The sequence below is a fragment of the Phodopus roborovskii genome, unplaced genomic scaffold, assembly GCF_943737965.1.
Source record: "Phodopus roborovskii unplaced genomic scaffold, PHOROB, whole genome shotgun sequence".
Taxonomy (NCBI): Eukaryota; Metazoa; Chordata; class Mammalia; order Rodentia; family Cricetidae; genus Phodopus; species Phodopus roborovskii.
Genome location: NW_026126408.1, coordinates 2,741,286 through 2,761,489, shown reverse-complemented (window position 1 = coordinate 2,761,489; position 20,204 = coordinate 2,741,286).

Sequence of the window (20,204 nt, the reverse complement as noted above, 5' to 3'; positions counted from 1 at the left end):
CCCACTAATGAGTAATAAATTGTGGTAATGATCACTGTTACCTGAAACATATGAAGTTTCTGTCCATTATTAGTTTTCAAGTGGGATATTAGTCATATAAAGTAGAGGTTCTGAAATACTGATTTATCCAAGTTTGTGTTCAGAATTCATTATTTTTTATGAAATCTTGACATTTTATTATAGGGTTCGCTTTGTCACTTTCCCCCATGTAGAGGCAGGTGTGGTTTCGGGAATGACTTCAGTGTTGGCCTCTGTAGGGTGTATTCCTCACACAGTGTTGGGCCAGGGCCAGTGCTATGGTGTACCTGGTTCACTGTTGTGACAGCCTATTGAGAGTATCTATTCCCAGTTGCACGTTCAGTGATAGTAAAACAGTAACTCACTTCTGACCCTGGTAGGGATAGTTACACCAGAGCAATTACTACTAGTCTGCAAATCAGAGAATTGTCATTCATTTATCTGTATCCTCCAGGCACAGTGAGGAGAAAGGGACTTGGGATGAGGGAAATGAAAAGTTAGCCCCTGCCCTGCTTATCAACTGGGGCATCAAGCCCACTCCCTGACTTGGGATCCAGATGAGATGGGCTCCTTTGCTCATCCCAGGAGAGCTGCCCTCTGCCCACAGCTACAGTCATGGTCTCTGTCCTGAAGCAAGCAACATCTATTAATCTATACAAAGGCACTAAATAAACTAACAGACATTGTGAATTCAGGGCAATGGTTACCAAACCACAGGGATCATTCTACAATGGACTTAGGAATTTTAAAGGGCGTTTGTTTGGTGCATGAGCATCCAGTAATGTCATTCTTTTTGAGTATTAGCAAAACTCTTTTTTTTTTGGCCTGAGTCTTTACTGGCTCAGGGAAGGCAATTGAGTCTCCAACTCCAGAAATCAATCATGACTCACATAAACCAATCAGGATAATCACCCATGATTTGCTTAAGGGTGGGCTCATGATCCAGTTGTGATTAATTACATGAAGCTGATTATGTTACAGGAAGCTGATTATGCAAGGCCATGTCTGCCGCAAGGCTTCTAAAGAGGCCCTACTTTCTAGAAAAAGGCAAAAGGAAACCTTGCTGCTTTAGCCTCTACATTGCTGGGTATTGTATAATGGAAGGTATTTAGTCCCTGGAGTCGCTGCAGCTGAGTTGGACCATGGAGCAGCCAGCCTGGTGACAAAGCTCACACCCCCAGATGATGCAGGAAATTGATGAAATGGAGGGCTTAACAGAGGCCCTGGATTAACCAACACTCTGGGTTTCTAAGCTTCCTGCTCATTCTGTAGTGCTTTTTGGATACTCAGAATGAAGACAGCTTAACCACTGTATCTTGGAGAAGGCCTAAAAATCTGCATATCAAATGTTTCCTAAATGGCTCTGTATTTGTGAGTACATTTGGTAAGAAGCAAATGCCCTCAGTTTTTGTATGGTTAAGTTGCCTCTGAGCTAAAGAGATAAACAGACAGATAGGTAGAAAGATAGACACACATATGCACACACACACAGACAGCCAGACACAGCCAACACACACACACACACACACACACACACACACACACACACACACACACACCTGCACAAGGGGCAGTATCAGACCAAGAGCATCCTTGCTGTTTATACAGTATCCTATGAAAGTTTCTGCTTCTGTGTGTGACCCAATGTGGAAAAGGTTTGGAAGTGCTGAAATGCTATGGTTAGAGTATGTGTATGCACAGGCGAGTGCAGATAATGGAAACAAATCACCAAATTGCTGTGAAAATCTTCGAAATGCACTTTACCATTTGTTTCTCAGTTTTTTTCTTCCATAAAATTGCATAAAAGTGATTATTTTGATGAACAACATTGAAAATGGTGGGGAAACAGCATGGCAATTTAGGTGTGACACCCTAGCCACCTCATTCTGTGTTCCCTTTTGGACACTTCAGGTGGTACCCGTATTCACCAGACAGTACCCAGAAGTAAGGCGTGCACATAGACTGCTGCTGTTCAGCACAAGCAGGTGTTCACTGCTAGAGTGCAGCCCCGGTGGATCTCAGCATCTGACTTCAGGAACATTTTCCTTCCGTGTCTGGGGCCTGTTCCCACTGCAACACCATTCATTAAGCTAAGCCTTAGCCTGGAATTGTAGTCATTGTCTACATCTTGTTTTTCTAACAAAGACCTTAGCGTTCCAAAGGCTCCTTAAGAAAATGGCATTAGTCAGCAGGCAATTAGATGGAAAGTGTTAATTATATATGTTCCCATCTTGAAATTTTATTTATATATGTTTTATTTATATGTGTGCATGTGTCTGTCTGTCTGTCTGTCTGTCTGTCTGTCTGTCTGTCTTTTTAGCTAAGGGCTAACTTGAGCAATAAAACCTGAAAGCCTTTATTTCTTAACATACTTGCCTACAACCACTACAGCTATTTGGAACCCCCACCCCCCAGATTTGATTTATACATGTTTTAGTTTGAATGTGCAAAGTTTTTCACACACTTACCTATTTAAACACGTGATCTCCAGCTGGTGGCACTGTTTTGGGACATGAGGCCTAGCTGACAACTGTATGGTCACAGCAGCCAAGCTTTTGGGTTATCAATGAACCCCTGTCCAATTTGAGTTTTTTATTACTTGATCTACTGATAAGTGAGCAAAAAACCTTGTGTGTTCCTGCTGCTATGCCATCCCCACCATGAATGGCAATATTTCCTGAACTTTGAACCAAAATAAATCCTTTCTCCTGATGTTAGTGTTCTTATCAGCTTGACATAAATGACCATAATCTAGGAAGAGAGAATGTTGATGGAGGAATTGCCTCTGCCAGGCTGGCCTGTGGGCAAGTCTTTGTGGGCATTTTCTTAACAATAAGTATGGGAGCACCCAGCCCACTGTGCGTGGTACTACCCCTGGGTAAGTGGCTTGAATTGTGTAAGAAAAAAAAATAAGCAAACAAACTAGGCAATCTTTGGGGGCAGCCAGTAAGCAACATTCTTCCATGGTCTCAGCTTGCGTTCCTGCCTCTATGTTCCTAGCCTCTTTGAGTTTTGATTTCTTCCTCCTCAAGTTGCTTTTGGTTATGTTGTTTGTTACAGCTATAGAAAGCAAACTAAGACACTCCCTGAGCTGGTTAGTTTTAGCCCTCAACTTGATACAACCTGGAAACAACTGAGAAGAGAGACTTACATGAAATTTTTCTGCATTAGGTTGACATCTCTCTCTGTGGGGAATTGCTTTATCAGTGACCCAGCCCAGAGTGAGCAGCTCTATTCCCTAGGCAGGTGGCCTTGAATAGTGTAAGAAGCTGAGTATGAGCACACACACACACACACACACACATATATATGTATATGTATGTGTATGTATGTATGTATGTGTGTGTGTATGTATAGCATGTGTCCATTTTGTTCTTTTCTCTGGACAGTGGATGTTTTGTGGCTGGCATTTTTGTTATCCTACCTTGGCTCCCATCAATTATGGTCTGACTTGAAAGTGTAACCCTTTCTCCTCTAAATTGCTTTTGGTCAGGGTGCTTGATCACAGAAACAGAGAAGTAACGCAGAACATTCTTTTAAGTCATACCTACCAGGTTCTTTCTCAGGCATGAGATGATTAACTACAATAACTGAACATCTTAATTACTGTCTTATAGTATTTCCTCTTAACTATTGCTGTAACCATGTTGCTTAATTTTAACTCAGTTCCCAAACTCATGAAACACAGAGATCACAGAGATTCTTTCCCTGGTCTCCTTGCTGTTTTATATCCTAGCCATTGCCAAGTCCATGGCTTCCACTTGGGGCTAGTCCTATCCACCAATCAGTTCCTTTGTGTTGACCCCATTTTACTTCCCACCAGCTTTTTAGTTGCTTTGCCCCCATGAGCCATCCATTTCAATGTTATCATTTTTGTTCTGCAGGATCCTCTTTGTTTCCATTTAGTCACCATAGTGATCTTTCTACATGCTCTTCAGACTGTATACTTCCCCTCTAAAGAACTCCCAAGGCTAGTCAGTGAGACTGGCATCAAATCTAGATTCCTCATAAGTGGATTAAAGGTCTCAGTGAGTCTGATCCCTGCAGTTCCTTCCTTCAGCTTCCTTATCATTTTCCAGATCTTTGACTCCAAGAACTTGACATTTCCCCATTCCCATTTCCCCTTCTGGGACATTGATCCCTCTGGCTTTTGTATATGGCATCTCTCTCTCTCTCTCTCTCTCTCTCTCTCTCTCTCTCTCTCTCTCTCTGTGTGTGTGTGTGTGCATGTGTATGTATACTATATGCTCACAAACATGTAACATACATGCCTTATGCTTATGGGGAGCATTGCAAGTGTCTTATTTCATTGCTTTGCACTGGTGAGGAGGGCCCTCACTTAGATTGGTAGCCTTCCTCTTGATCCCTCTGCCTCCATCCCCTACAACACTGGGGTTGTAGATGTGTGCACAGCCATACCTGGATTTTTATGTAGGTACAGAGAATTCAAACTCAGGTCCTTGTTCTTGTGTGGCAAGTGGTTTTACCTACCCAGTCTTCTCTCCAGACTTAACAGGGTTCTTCCTCTTCACTACATAGTCTCATCTTCCTTTCATTACAAAATGTTTACTGCTCTCCAAACCAAGGTCCCTCCTCTTGCCACCGAACCACACTGTCGGATTGTTTCCTGGGTGCACATTCTACCCTAAATCTATTGAAGACATAATATTTTTATATAATCTCTTTTTTCTGTTTACATATTCCTAGGGCATCTTAATTTATGGGCTGGGGATGTGTCTCAGCTTCTAGAGTGCTTGCCTAACATGAGCAAAGTCCCTGATGCAGTCCCCAACATGGCATAAATCCCAGGACCCAGGAGACAGAGGTAGGAAGATCAGAAATTCAAGGTCCTCCTTGACTACATGGAATATTTTGAGGCCAACTTGCTGCATAGTCTGGCTCTCAAATAAAAACATCACTAAATAAACAAACAAATAGATAAAAGACTTCACTGGTTTACCCATTGTTTTGGGTAATTTCTGACTCTGTATCAGTGTGCTATGTAACAAATACTGAAATGAGTGACTTTAAGAAAGGCCAGCTTAGAGCACAGTGAAGACCACATCCCATTCTACACAATTTTCCATTTCTGAAGAATTGAGTTGGTATTTTTTTGTCTTAAAAAAATTCAGCTTCACCTTTTTTCCCACCAAGAACAGTTAACATGAGATTAACCCCCTTAAGAGTTCACAACACACAGTACTTAAGTCAGGCACCATGCTGAATACCAAGGCTCTAGATTTTACTCCTATTGTGTAATGAAATCTTTCCCTCTCCAACAGCCCTCCTTCACTTCCCTCTCATCTAGCCCCTGCTAAACATACCTGTTACCTTCTTTTGTGAATTTGACTACTTCTTTTAATCTTTTAATAAACGGAATCACATGGGATTTGTTTTTAGTGTCTACCTCACTTACTGAGTGTAACAACCTTCAGCTTCATCCATGCTTGCATATGGCAGGATTTTTTCTTTTTAAGGGCTGTGTAATATTCCCTTGGAAATATATATATATTTATATTTCCAAGGGAATATTACACACACACACACACACACACACACACACACACACACACATATATATATATACATATATATATATATATATTTCCTTTATCCATTCATTCACTGTAGACCATTTAGGTTGTTTCTATGTGCTAAAGAACTGGACTGTAGATCTCAAATTAACACCAACATAATGTACTCATGATGCTTAATTGGGAACAAATCAGCAAACAAAAATTAATTAGCATGAGGCAGATCCTTGGTTTGTTTGATATGAGGTTTTGTGTTGCAGCCTGTTCTGGAGCCAATTACAAAGCTCAAAATGGGCTGGGAGTCTTTATGTAGCTCAAGCTGGCCTCAAACTCATGATCTGCTTGCCTCCTCAGCATGTGTCCTGGGATATGATGCGAATTCTTCTGAGTTCATAGCATCATCCCATTCTTGCTTTGTGACTATTCAACACTTTTGTGGGTTTTCTGAGTCTGAACTACTACAGATCCTATGGCATCGTGCAGAGTTATATAAATTTGGAAGGAGAACAATATGGAAAAGTCTAGACAGAGGGTGATGGAACATGTTCAAGGACACGGTGTGAAACCTCTTCTTTTTTTATATATAATTTTTTTATTTAATTTTATATAACAAAGTCCAATTAAATGAAAACAAACATTTATACACAATATTTGGGAATTTGGGCGTCGTTCTTTCCAAACTACTTCCTGCTGATAAGGGGCGCTGTCTTGGGGGATTCGAAGAAGATTCAGATATCCTAGCTGTAGTCTGTAGGGCTGTTTTGTCCAGCTGTTTGGAATGTAGGATCAGCTTGTACTCTGTTTCAGGCGGTCTGGCGTGATCAAACCACATTAGTCTGGAAGGAATCCACATCTTTTCATTTTCTGTGGAAACAAAAATAGAAATCCTTTTCCCCAGTAACTTGTTCTTCAACTTAAATTTTGGAGTCAAAGCGTTTTTTTTTTTTTTTTTTTTTTTTTAATTTATTATTTTACATGTTGATCCCAGTTTTTTACCCTGTCTGCCCTCTCACATGCACTCTAAACACCCTCCCCTCCCAACCACCCACCACAATACCATATGTAGGGGAATGCCATCCAGTTGGGGTCATGTAGATCTGACAGGTCATGTGAAGTAGGGACTAGGGCTTCTCTCCTATCTCTAGAATAAGGCAGTTATCCCTCTATGGGGGATATGTTTGCAAAGTCCTTTTGTGCACCAGGGATACATCCTGGCTCCACTGTCTGAGGTCTCTTAGACTGCTCAGACCTTCTGGCTGAGACCCATATTCAGGGGGGTCCGAGTCAGTCCCCTGCTGACTTCCCAGCTATCAGTCTAGTGGCCCTTAGCTTCTCCTTGTTCAGGTATGCTGTCTCTATGTACTTCTACCGCATGGTCTTGTCCTCTCCATCTGCTTCTGGGTTCTAGTTCCAATCAGTGTTTATGTATGGGTGTTTGCTCCTATTTTCAACAGGCATTAGTTGAGGGCTCCATGGAGAAGTTAGTTGTTGATCTCACTCTCCGGGAAGGCATTTATGATAGCCTTTCCACGGAAGCTGAGATTGTTAGTTGGGAGCAGTCTTGTAGTTCCCTCGACCTTTCTTTGTGTTCAACTTTATCTTCAAACCAATATTGGCTCCCTCTTTTATGTTCTCTCTCTCTGTCTCTCACTCTCTCTCTTTTCTATTTTCCATTCCTAACCAGGCTCAATCCTCCTGGTCGCACATGCCTTCCTCTCCTCCCCCTCATTTTCTCCTACTTCTCTCTCCATTTGCTGTCCTCCCCCACTTTACCTGAGCTCTGGGGGACTTGTCCCTTCCCAGTTCTGTGAGGGACTTTATATGAATCTCTTAGAATACAACTTGTATCCTAGTTCCTCTGGTGATGTGAATTATAGGCTGGTGATCATTTGATCTAGTTCTAAAATCCATATATGAGTGAGTACATACTGTGTTTCTCTTTTTGTGACTGGGTTACCTCATTCAGGATGGTTTCTTCAAGTGCCATCCACTTGCCTGCGAATTTCAAGATGTCATTATTTTTTTCTGCAGAGTAGTATTCCATTGTGTAGATGTGCCACATCTTCATTAACCATTCTTCAATTGAGGGGCATCTAGGTTGCTTCTAGGTTCTTGCTATTACAAATAGTGCTGCTATGAACATAGTTGAACAGATGTCTTTGTTGCATGGATGTGAATCCTTTGGGTATATGCCTAAGAGGGAGATTGCCGGGTCCTGTGGTAAACTAATTCCCATTTTCCTGAGGAACCGCTATACTGATCTCCAAAATGGCTGTATGAGTTTGCACTCCCACCAGCAGTGGAGGAGTGTTCCACTTTCTCCACATCCTCTCCAACATAAGTCATCACAGGTGTTTCTAATTTTAGCCATTCTGGCAGGGGTAAGATGGTATCTCAAAGTTGTTTTGATTTGCATTTCCCTGATAGCTAAGGATGTGGAGCATTTTCTTAAGTGTCTTTCAGCCTTTTTGATTTCCTCCATTGAGAATTCTTTCTTCAGTTCTGTACCCCATTTTTTAATAGGGTTATTTGGTGTTTTGTTGACTAGTTTCTTGAGTTCTTTGTATATTTTGGAGATCAGCCCTTTGTCGGATATAGGATTAGTGAAAATCTTTTCCCAGTCAGTGGGCTGCCTTTTGGTTTTGTCAACTGTGTCCTTTGCCTTACAGAAGCTTCTAAGTTTGAAGAGGTCCCATTTATTAATTGTTTCTTTCAGTGTCTGTGCCCCTGGAGTTATGTTCAAGAAGCGGTCTCCTATACCAATTTGTTCAAGGGTACCTCCTACTTTCTCTTCTAAGAGGTTCAATGTGGCTGGATTGATGTTGAGGTCTTTGATCCATTTGGACTTGAGTTTTGTGCATGGCCACAGCCATGGGTCTATCTGCAGTCTTCTACACACCCTCATCCAATTGTGCCAGCACCATTTGTTGAAGATGCTGTCTTTGCCCCATTGTATAATTTTAGCTGTTTTGTCGAAAATCAGGTGTTCATAGGTGCATGGCTTAATATCAGGATTTTCAATTCGATTCCATTGGTCTACCTGTCTATTTTTATGCCAATACCAGGCTTAAAGTCAGGAATGGTGATGCCTCCTGAAGTTCTTTTATTGTATAGGGTTGTTTTGGCTATCCTGGGTCTTTTGTTTTTCCATATAAAGTTGATTATTATCCTTTCAAGGTCGGTGAAGAATTGTGGTGGGATTTTAATGGGGATTGCATTGAATCTGTAGATTGCTTTTGGCAAGATTGCCATTTTTACTATGTTTATCCTAACTATCCAACAGCATGGGAGATCTTTCCATTTTCTGGTATCTCCTTTAATTTCTTTCTTTAGAGCCACAAAGTTCTTATTATATAGGTCTTTTACTTATTTGGTAAGCGTTACACCAAGATACTTTATGTTGCTTGTGGCTATTGTAAAGGGTGATGTTTCTCTGATTTCTTTCTCTGCTTCTTTGTCGTCTGAAAAAAATAGGGCTACTCATTTTTTTTTTGAGTTTATCTTGTATCCTGCTAGTTTGCTGAAGGTGTTTATCAGCTGTAGGAGTTCCCTGGTAGAGTTTATTGGGTCGCTTATGTAAACTATCATATCATCTGCAAATAGAGACAGTTTGACTTCTTCCTTTCCAATTTGGATGCCCTTGATCTCCTTTTGTTGTCTTATAGCATTAGCTAGAACTTCTAGTACGATATTGAAGAGATATGGAGAGAGAGGACAGCCTTTCTTGTTCCTGATTTTAGAGGAATTGGCTTAAGTTTCTCTCCTTTCAGTTTGATGTTGGCAGTTGGTTTGCTGTATATTGCTCTTATTATGTTTAGGTATGTTGCTGTTATCCCTGACCTCTCTAATACCTTTATCACGAAAGGGTGTTGAATTTTGTTGAAGGCTTTTTCCGCACCTAGGGAGATAATCATATGGTTTTTCTTTTTCAGTTTGTTTATATGGTGGATCACGTTGATAGATTTTCGTATGTTAAACCATCCCTGCATTCCAGGTATGAAGCCTACTTGATCATGGTGGATGATTTCTCTGATGTATTTTTGAATTCGGTTTGCCATTATTTTATTGAGTATTTTTGCATTGATGTTCATCAGGGATATTGGTCTGTAGTTTTCTTTCTTAGTTGTGTCTTTGTGAGGTTTGGGTACCAAAGTTATTATGGCCTCATAAAAAGAGTTTGGCAATAAACCTTCTGTTTCTATCTTGTGGAACAGTTTGAGGAGTAGTGGTATTAGTTCTTCCTTGAATGTCTGGTAGAATTCTGCACTGAATCCATCTGGCCCTGGACTTTTTTTGGTTGGAAGGCTTTCGATGACTGCTTTTATTTCATTGCGGGTTATAGGTCTATTTAAGTTGTTTGTCTGTTCTTGATTTAATTTTGGTAAGTGATAGTTATCCAGAAACTTGTCCATTTCCTTGAATTTTCAATTTTTGTGGAATACAGATTTTCAAAGTATGAACTGAAAATTGTCTGGATTTCCTCTGTGTCTGTTGTTATGTTCCCCATTTCATTTCTGATTTTGTTAATTTGCATGTTCTGTCTCTGCTTTTTCGTTAATTTGGATAAAGGTTTGTCTATCTTGTTGATTTTCTCAAAAAACCAACTCTTTGTTGCATTGATTTTTTGTATTGTTTTCCTGGTTTCTATTTTGTTGATTTCAGCCCTCAAGTTGATTATTTCCTGGCGTCTGCTCCTGCGGGGTGAATTCACTTCTCTCTGTTCTAAGGTTTTCAGTTGGGCTGTTAATTCTTTTATGTGACTATCCTCTGTTTTCATCATATGGGCACTTAGTGCAATGAACTTCCCTCGTAGCACTGCTTTCAAGGTGTCCCATAAGTTCGGGTATGTTGTATCCTCATTCTCATTGAATATTAGAAAGTCTTTAATTTCTTTCTTTATTTCTTCTTTGACCCAGGAGTGGTGCAATTGCACATTGTTAAGTTTCCATGAGTTTGCAGGTTTTCTGCTATTTGTGTTGTTGTTGAATTCCAATTTTAAAGCATGGTGGTCCGATAAGATACAGGGGACTATTCCTATTCTCTTGTATCTGTTGAGGTTTGTTATGTCTACTAGTATGTGGTCGATTTTAGAGAAGGTTCTATGTGGAGCAGAGAAGAAGGTATATTCTTTTGTCTTTGGATGGAATGTTCTATAGATGTCTGTTAGCCCCAGTTGAGACATAACTTCTGTTAATTCTTTTGTTTCTTTGTTGAGTTTCTGATTTGTGGTCCTGTCTAGTGTTGAGAGTGGTGTATTGAAGTCTCCCACTATAAGTGTGTGAGGTTTTATATGAGCTTTGAGTTTTAGTAGTGTTTCTTTTACGAATGTGGGTGACTTTGTATTAGGGGCATAGATGTTCAGAATTGAGACTTTGTGTTGATGGATTTCTCCTGAGATGAATATGAAATGACCGTCTTCATCTCTTTTGACTAGTTTTGGTTTGAAGTCTAACTTGTTAGATATTAGGATAGCTATGCCTGCTTGCTTCTTATTTCCATTTGATTGGAAAATCTTTTCCCAACCCTTTACCCTGAGGTAATGTCTATCTTTGGAACTAAGATGTGTTTCTTGTATGCAGCAGAAGGATGAATTCTGTCTTCGTATCCATTCTGTTAGCCTGTGTCTTTTTATAGGTGAGTTAATACCATTAATGTTGAGGGTTAGTAATGTCCATTGATTGTTGATGCTTGTTTGATTTAGGTTTGTTGTTGGCAGTGGTATTGTGAATATATTTGTTCTGCTTCACCCTAGGTTTCTGGTGTAGTTGGATTATCTGTTGCCTACATTTTTGTGGGCGTAGTTACCTTCCTTGGGTTGTAGTTTTTCTTCCAATACTTTCTGTAGGGCTAGATTTATAGATACATATTGGGAAAATCTGGTTTTGTCATTAAATATCTTGTTCTCTCCATCTATAGTGATTGAGAGTTTTGCTGGGTATAGTAGCCTAGCCTGGCATCCGTGTTCTCTTAATACTTTTAGAACATCTATCCAGGACCTTCTGGCAGGAACTCCAAGTGGACCCGCAGAGATAGGCGGATGTCTAGAAGGGGCCTGGGACTCCAGCAGAGGACTGGAGGCGGGGTCAGAGACCAAGCTGGTGGAAATTACAGGCGGTCCCGCGTGGATAGTCAGGTCTCCTTTCGTGTGAAACCTCTTCTAAAACATTCAAAATCACACAGAACTTGTGAGTTTAAGTCCTGGACAAGATGGTGAGAGCAGATTTCTTCATGGAGCAGTTGCAGGAAGGGACAGAGAGTTGTTTGAAGAAGACAGACGACTGGCAAGTCTCTGGGTTCCTCCTCATCTAGAAACTGGATGAATTCTTGACAATTTCATTTTTATGTATACTACATCACACACTGACCACAAAACATGGCCTTACACACATAGCAGGTATCCTTAAGTACCATGTCTATATACTCTAGTGTGTCTGTATATGGACAAATTTATGTTTCTATGAAAGTCAGTTTATTTAGAATTACCACTGTCAAAATAACTAATCACAAAATTTAAACTATTTAAAAAATCCCAACATGCCAATTAAAAGTTTATTTTAAAAATGTAAAACTCCAAAGTTTACATTTACATGGCAATTAATGACTCGTGGCCATACAAGACATTGTTAGTGTTTTCTTGCCTTTAAGTGATGGTTTGAAGGGTCAAAGCAGGTCAGGAGTTCTGAAATGTAAGCTTCACTCCTTTCATGATGTATCAGTTATTTGTTGCTGTGTAACAAATTGCCCCTCCCACTCACAACTCACATTCAGCTGTATGAAACATTTCTTACTTCATGGTTTCTGAGGATTTGTGTGTGTGTGTGTGTGAGTGTGTGTGTGTGTGTGTGTGTGTGTGTGTGTGTGTGTTTGCAGTAAGTTGTAAAGCCTAACTGAATTCCAACCACTGGCTTCTGGAATCTTCTTACCTAAGCCTTTGCAACCCTCACCCTGAATACTCACATCTCTCCAGCTTTGGGGAAATGTTTTTTTCTACTTGGAACACTTCTGCATTCTTCCCATGTTGCATGACAAATGTCTATGGACAGAGCCTAATTCCTCTCTCTGTGCCATCTCATTACATTCTCTGATTTGATTTGGGTATGAATTCCTTTGTGTGAATTCCTACTAAATGTCATTTTTCTATGATCAAACTTCCTACAGGATGTTCATTTCTATCTTCAAGATAAACTAGATGTTGTTTTAATGTAAGGAACTTTTATTTTGACTCGCTGATTCACAGTGTCCTGTGAAGCTCTAGATGGGGTCAAGCTCAGTAAATGCTTGTGTTATGAACAAATGGACATCCTGGCTTGATCCATAGGCACATTACTAAAGCTAATTGCTAGATTCTTGGATGTTTTGCTTCATTTGCATTCAACTTGAATTTTCCTTCATTTATCCATTTATTTGTGTTGATATTTAGATTTATGGTCTTTCCTTTATGCCTCAACCAGTTATAACTTTGAATATGGAGAAGCTCATGTAAACAGAAGCCAATCAACTGCAGTTCTTCATCTCTTTTAGTGAATGTGAGAACTGGGGAGGTTTCACAGCTCTGGGGTTCAGTGTGGTGTGGGATAATGCTCTTGTACACTGTGAAGATTTACCACTCATATTGGTTTAATAAAATGCTGATTGGCCAGTAGCCAGGCAGGAAGTATAGGCAGTGCTACTAGACAAGGGGGATTCTGGGAAGAAGAAAGGCAGAAAAATAGTCACCAGCCAGACTCAGAGGAAGCAAGATGAGAATGCCTTACTGAGAAAAGATACCAAGTCACATGCTAATCATAGATAAGAATTATGGTTAATTTAAGTTGTAAGAGCTTGTTAATAATAAGCCTGAACAATAGGCCAAACAGTTTATAATTAATATAATCCTCTGTGTGTTTATTTGGTACTAAATGGCTGCAGGATGGAGCAGGACAGAGACTTCCGTCTACAGTGACAACACAAGCCATGGGGTGGATAGAGCTGTGTGTGGGATGATGAGAGGCTGACTGCAAAGTGCCTGACTGTCACTCAAGTTGTCCCCAATGAATATGGACAGTGCCTGGTCCCCTTCACCTGCTGGGGATTGATCAAGCATCCCAGGAGTTCTACCCTGAAGTTCAAGTTCAAGGCTGAATGTCAGGGAAGAATGCTTGTGAGAGGGCTTTTTTTTTTTTCTAAATTTGTTTTTTGCTTGTTTGTTTTATTTTCTTCTCTGGTTTTCAAGGCAAAATTTTGATTAAATAATTTCATGGCATGTTGGTAAATGTTGACATTCATTTAAATTTTATTTAAGACAATGCTTTGACACTACTGTTTTAAACTATGAGAAAGGATGCTGATATGGTAACTGACCTTGGTGGAAAACTATGAATTCTGTAGACTGAGTAAAAGGGGGAAATTGACTTTACTTTTTGGTGCCTGTGAATTTACCATTGAAGCCCAGAGTATTTTCAACTTCCTTAGACATTTTCTGTTTGCTCTCTCTCTCTCTCTCTCTCTCTCTCTATATATATATATATATATATATATATAGTGTGTGTGTGTGTGTGTGTGTGTGTGTGTGTGTGTGTATAGGAAGTAATATATAGACATGTATGTAGGTACCCATGGAGGACAGAAGATGTCATCAAATCACTTGGAGCTAGAGTTAGTTTGTGGTAAGCCACTCAACATGGGTGCTGGGAACTAAATTCAGGTTCACTATAAGAACAGCAAGTATGCTTAACCCTTGAGCCATCTCTCCATCTCCTTTGGCTTTCTCTTCATTTCAGCATACTAAGAAATCATGTAGAAAAGCCTAAACCTTCTGAGAGATCTAATGGAGTGTGGGACATTTCCCAGGCTGGCTCCCCACAAGCAGGTTGAAGCTGTAAACCTAGCTCTTGCAACACTTTACTGTGCAGTCTTCATCAAAATCACTTTTAATGTACTCCAGCTGTTTCCTCATTATAAACCAAGTGGGTTGAACTAAATGACCTGTGAGCTCCTTCTCTCCTAAGATAGGTAGAAAAAAGGCAACAGAGATTGTTATTAATTTAGTTACAAGAGTTATTAATTTAGTTACAAGGACATGAAAACTTCAGTCAAGTAAAGCAACTTTTTTTATAAGTTACACAAAGAATAGATCATAGAGAGGAACGTTTAAAATGCTTGCGAGAACATGCTGAAGCAATTGGAAGCAATTAAAGAGCATGGATTTAGGTACAGGAAATTGATTGGCTAATTGCAGACCATTCTTAACTACTCATTAATGCATATTGGAGAACACACTATGCTTAAATTAAGTCCCTATAGATTTTTGACAGGACTAAAATTATGTTTTGATTAAAAAAAAAAAAAGCCTTATCTGCAATGTATGCTTGTTTTGCTAGTTCAGCTGTGACAGTGCAATCACACAGGAGTTGAAGATTCTTGTGCTGATGCTTAACTGTAGGTTTAAATCCAGGATCTTTTGCTATGTGGAACATTGTTTTGCCACTCAGCACCTCTTTAGATGGCCCCTTTAGAGGGAGGTGATTGGGACTTTGCAGAAGTTTGAATTTGTGAAGATTTTTTAATGCATAGAGGGTGTTCAGTGGCTGTTGTATTAATATGAAGACTCCACTGAAAATTTAAGTGTAATCTATATATAATCTTATATCTAGCTACAAACTTGTATTATTAATAAGATTTATCATTAGAATGTCATTCATCTCTTCAATTTGCTTAACTTGGAGTTTTCATTGAGAAGTCATGTGCTGGGAAGTGTGGATAGAGACAAGTTCAAGATATGATAAAGCTCAAGGAATCTTGTTATATTTGCCTAAAATTATACACATTACACATAAGTGTATATGAGTGTGTGAATCAATCAATCAATCTATCTATCTATCTATCTATCTATCTATCTATCTATCTATCTATCTAAAGGAAATTATGCCTCTTGGGCTCCTTTTGAATGGTTGGTCAGGGTAGTCCAAGTAACTGCCGAAACAAAGTAAACTATTCATATGACCCCTGACTTTATTCTCAGAGGTCAAAGGTAAGCCCCTGTTTCTGAAGACATCATGCATATAGGACACAGGACTTTTATTATTCAAGTTGGCTTTTCCTTGAAAGGCTTCTTTCTGTGGTCCAGTTTCCCTGGTACTATATGATGCTGATGCTATGCAACTGGCTAAAGGAGGAAATCAATTAACTGTCCTACCCTGCTGTGAAGTCTATGACCTTCAACAATCACCAACTAGGCAGAAGATCCATAAAGGTGTGAGAAGTGGTACTCACATGCTAGTGGTAACCATCAGCTATCAATTGGACTTAAGGCCCACTCAACAGGAGGGAAATCATCCTTGGTACTAGAAACCTAGCCAATTTCTTGAGCCTAATGAGGTCATGGATCTTAGAAAAAAATCTACTACTGCCACTTAGCTAGATCAGCACAATTCCTTACTGTATTCTGAATCTTATCCTTATACCCATAAGTGTGACTATCATCCCTTATCAAAGATGGTTCTTTTTACAGCAAATGGAGACAGTCACAGAAAATCACAATTGGGCACAATGCAAAGATCAAGGGATAATTGGGAGCCAAGCTCAGTGGATACATCTCCACCAAAGCTCCTGAAAAGTCTGCTAAGAAACAGTTTCTCATAGAAATAGCTGCACAAACAAGACCCGGACAGTGGGAAATGAATAGACAAGATAGTGTAGAAGGAGGAAAGTATCAGAGGGTCCCACCCCTAAAACAAAACAAAACAAAACAAAAAACAACAACAACAAAAAAAAAAAAACAAAAAATCTATAGGCAACTAATAACTGCAGGGAAAAGGAGAATTATCCTCTCAGAGATGATTTCCCCAACTGGCTATCTAATACATAAGGGAGAGCTCTGGAACTATATACTCACAAACAAAAATGCACTCAGCAGATTGTAATTATACATTTGTATATTACATACACACAAACACATGTACATATATGTAACAATAATAAAAGGAAAGATGCTATTAATATGAAAATGGAGAAGGCCATGGAAGGCATTGGAGTGCAGGGCCTTTTGGAGGGGCTGGTTGGAGGAAAACAAAGGGGGGACTTTTATTAAAAATGTCTAAGAAAAAGAAAACTGGATAGACACACAAGTGTCACGTTGGATGAATCATATTTAGCATGATATTTTAATGCATGAATAAGACAGCAATTGGAGTAGGTTAGATTTGACTAACTAGGAGTTCAGTCTTGGGAAATCTAAGATCTATATAAAACTTATCTGTAAAATATTGTGTCTATGCAGGATTCAAGGCGAATGTCTATACCACATCTTAGATTCTTAGCCGAGTTCAGGAAGTGTTAAGGGTATCTCATGTCTATGACTTTCCCCTTCCTCTTGGCTCTACAATTCCATAATTAAAGAACTCTGGTATGTTCATAATCAAAGAATAGATTTTTGTCTAGGAATCTTGCGACTGAGGTAATTTCCTGGAAAAATAGAACATTGACACTTTAACCATTTCATTACTATTATCTATGTCAGTAGTAAAGGCAAGGAAGAGGAGATACTGAATTTATTTATTTTGAATTTTTATTATACGAAAACTTTGTGGATACAGACAATTCATCTTAATGATATCTGCCCTTAGCTCCCCCCCTCTCCCTATGTCCCAATAGATCTCCTGGCTCCATGTTACTTGTCTACATAACTCTGTAAGTCCAGGTAGCGCTATCCATATGCACTTGTGTGGAGTCATCTGCTGTGACCATGAGCAACTTTGCCAGTGGCCACACAGCCTCCCCAAAATGACTCCCCCTCCATTGGCAGCCATCAGTTGCTAATTGCTCCTCTGATGCATTTCTCTAATTATTCTTTATCACTAAAAATTTGGGAGTCAGATATTGTAAGGACTTGAAAGATCAGAGAAGCAGTAGAGCACCCACCAGTGACCTCCTGCTGTTCCTCCATCTGAAAGGGCTGACATGCTCTCTCAGCCCTGCCTTACCATTTCCTGTCTCCTATCTGCCCTTAGTCCTCCAAGAGCTCTATGGTTATTTTCAGTCAGCTAGTGGCTAGCTAGATCTGTGCTCTGAGGCAAAGCAAACTTTATTGTCAGAATGTGATCAAAATATCACACAGCATCCTCAGTTGGGGGTGGGTGGCTAAGGAGCCTGTCCTTTTTCATAATGAAATTTCTAACTGATTTAATATTGCATAGGTCTTATGCAAGTTATCATGTTACTGAGTTCACGTGTTTCACAGCCGATTGACACTTGACTAAACTTGTTCTTCTGTTTAAATGAGACAAATACTGCCTAGCCAGGTTAATATATATACCTTCAGAACTGATAGTACAAATTTTAACATACTGTGGAACTTGATTTTTAATCAAGTAGTAACTCTGATGCCTGTGATGGAGCCTCCTCTGATTCCTTCCTTCCTTTCTTCTTTCTTCTTTCTTTTCTCCCTCCTCTCTCTCTCTCTCTCTCTCTCTCTCTCTCTCTCTCTCTTTCTCTCTCTCTCTCTCTCTCTCCTCATTTTCTTTTGGGTTGTTTTGCGAAAGAGTTTCTGTGAGTAACAGCTCTACCTCTCCTGGAACTCAGTCTGTAGACCAGGCTGGCCTTAAACTCACAGAGATTCACCTGCCTCTGCCTCCCCTGTGCTAGGATTAAAGGCCCGTGCCACCACTGCCCAGTGCTTTTCCTGCCAGAAGTTCCTGAAGACTTCTTCCTGTCAAAACTCCAGTGTGTCAAAAGTAGGGGGGGCTTGTCTAATATTACAATATAATTGTTATCATACAGTTATTAAAGAATATTATGAAGGCCATATGGCTCTCCGTAGGTGGTGATGCTGTGGTCCATGGAGTGATGGGAAGAATCTGTGATCAGTTCCTATTTTCTGGTTTTTTTTTTTTAATGCAGTTGAAACCTTCAGACTCTCTATTTCTGCATCTTACATTTCCCCGTGGTCTCTAGCATTACCACCTGGTTCCTAATTTCACAAACCGACCCCTTCATATATATGTGGAAGACACTGGGTAAAGGATTTTGTGATTCACATTCATATTTTCTGTCAAGCAAAAGAACAAAGTAGAAATCTTAGAATGTTGGAGCCCCTATTCTGCAGATATTCTGGCTGTTAACTCACTGTCCTAGGCTGCTTAGTTTGGCAGAATTCTATAGGGCAATGAGGGTGTGCAAAGAGAAAGTAACTTGTATGTGGGGTCTACCTAGGAGCACCATTCATCCATTCATTCATTTGTCCATTCATCTATTCATCCATAAATATGTTGAAGCACTTAACACTTGTCAGGCATCCGGATGCCACAAGGAAACAATAATCACTTCAGGCCTTGAGGAACATAGGTTCAAGTGATAATGAAGATGTTAATTACAAACACCGACAGCCCAGGGTGGAGACTATGAGGGTGGAAGGGGCCTAGAGGGATAACTTCTTAGAGAAGACTTTGTTCTGAAGAGTAGACAGCAGTTTTATATGTAAAGGGGATAAGTAAGGCATTTGAAGAATACTCAACTGTTAGTAACTGGAAACAGACATAACCCAAGTTCATAGAAACGTGGAAGAGCCTGGATTCCTCAGTGTGGAGAGGATAGAAACATCATGAGGTCTCACTTCTGTATGTCACCTCTGAGCATCGTCCTCATTTGGCCTTCCTTTCCACAGGACTCATTGTTCTTCATTAGCTGCTTTGCAAATGATTTGCACAAGATGACTGTGTGTTCTTCATCCAGATCTTAATGCTGAGGTGGTAGAGATCTTATCATAGAATAGTCAAATGATTAAGCGGCTTTAATGACTCTGTGTGAAGACTTTGTTTTCAGTTCTGTGTATATAGTCTGCATTGTGAGAGGTTTCTGGGGAGAGTGGATGACAAGAGCTGGAAGCAGAAGGCTTGAAATTAAATCCTGACTGCTCCACCCTTCAGCCTCACCCTGAGAGTCTACCCTGAATCTCAGCTTCTTCAGCAATTGTGACTAATAGTAGTAACTCTGAGAATTGTTGGAGGAGCTAAATGAGATGGAGGATGCTGACACAGTCTGAGCAATTGGTATGTCCTAATGGTGGCTGCTATTCTTACAAGCTGTTCACCCCCATACACCTTCACATGTACAAAGACTGGCTGCAAATTGATTTGTATTTCTGGGAGGCAAGGGACTTACAGATCTTTCTGAAGGAGGGTGAGAAGACAGCTCACTGGGCATCGAGTAGGAGGTGATTCTAAGAGAACCCATGCTTCCATGGAGCTGATGGACAGGGATGAGTGTGCTTGGAGACAAATCTGACCAAACAGATGGAGCAGAGGCAAATGAGGAGGCTGTGTGGAGGTGTGTCAGAACTTGGTGGCAGAGTGCTGATGGCCGGGACATAAAGGCTTTGTGGGTGGAAGGGATGGTGGCATCATGGGCTTAGAGTTCTTGACAGCAGGAAGGAGGAGTCCAGGGGAATGTGAATATTCACACATTCGTCCTACTATCGATGAAAATTAGGACAGGTAATATGCTCCTTGTCACACTACAGTCATCTGCAGGGCTGACACTCAAGCTTCAGAATCTAACTTCCAGTTTTACTTCTCATGATTTCATAATCCTCTCCAGAAGAACACAGTGTGAGTCCACAATCAGTCCTGGCCATCATGACTTCAGAGAATAAATTTAATAGAGGGATATAAAATACAT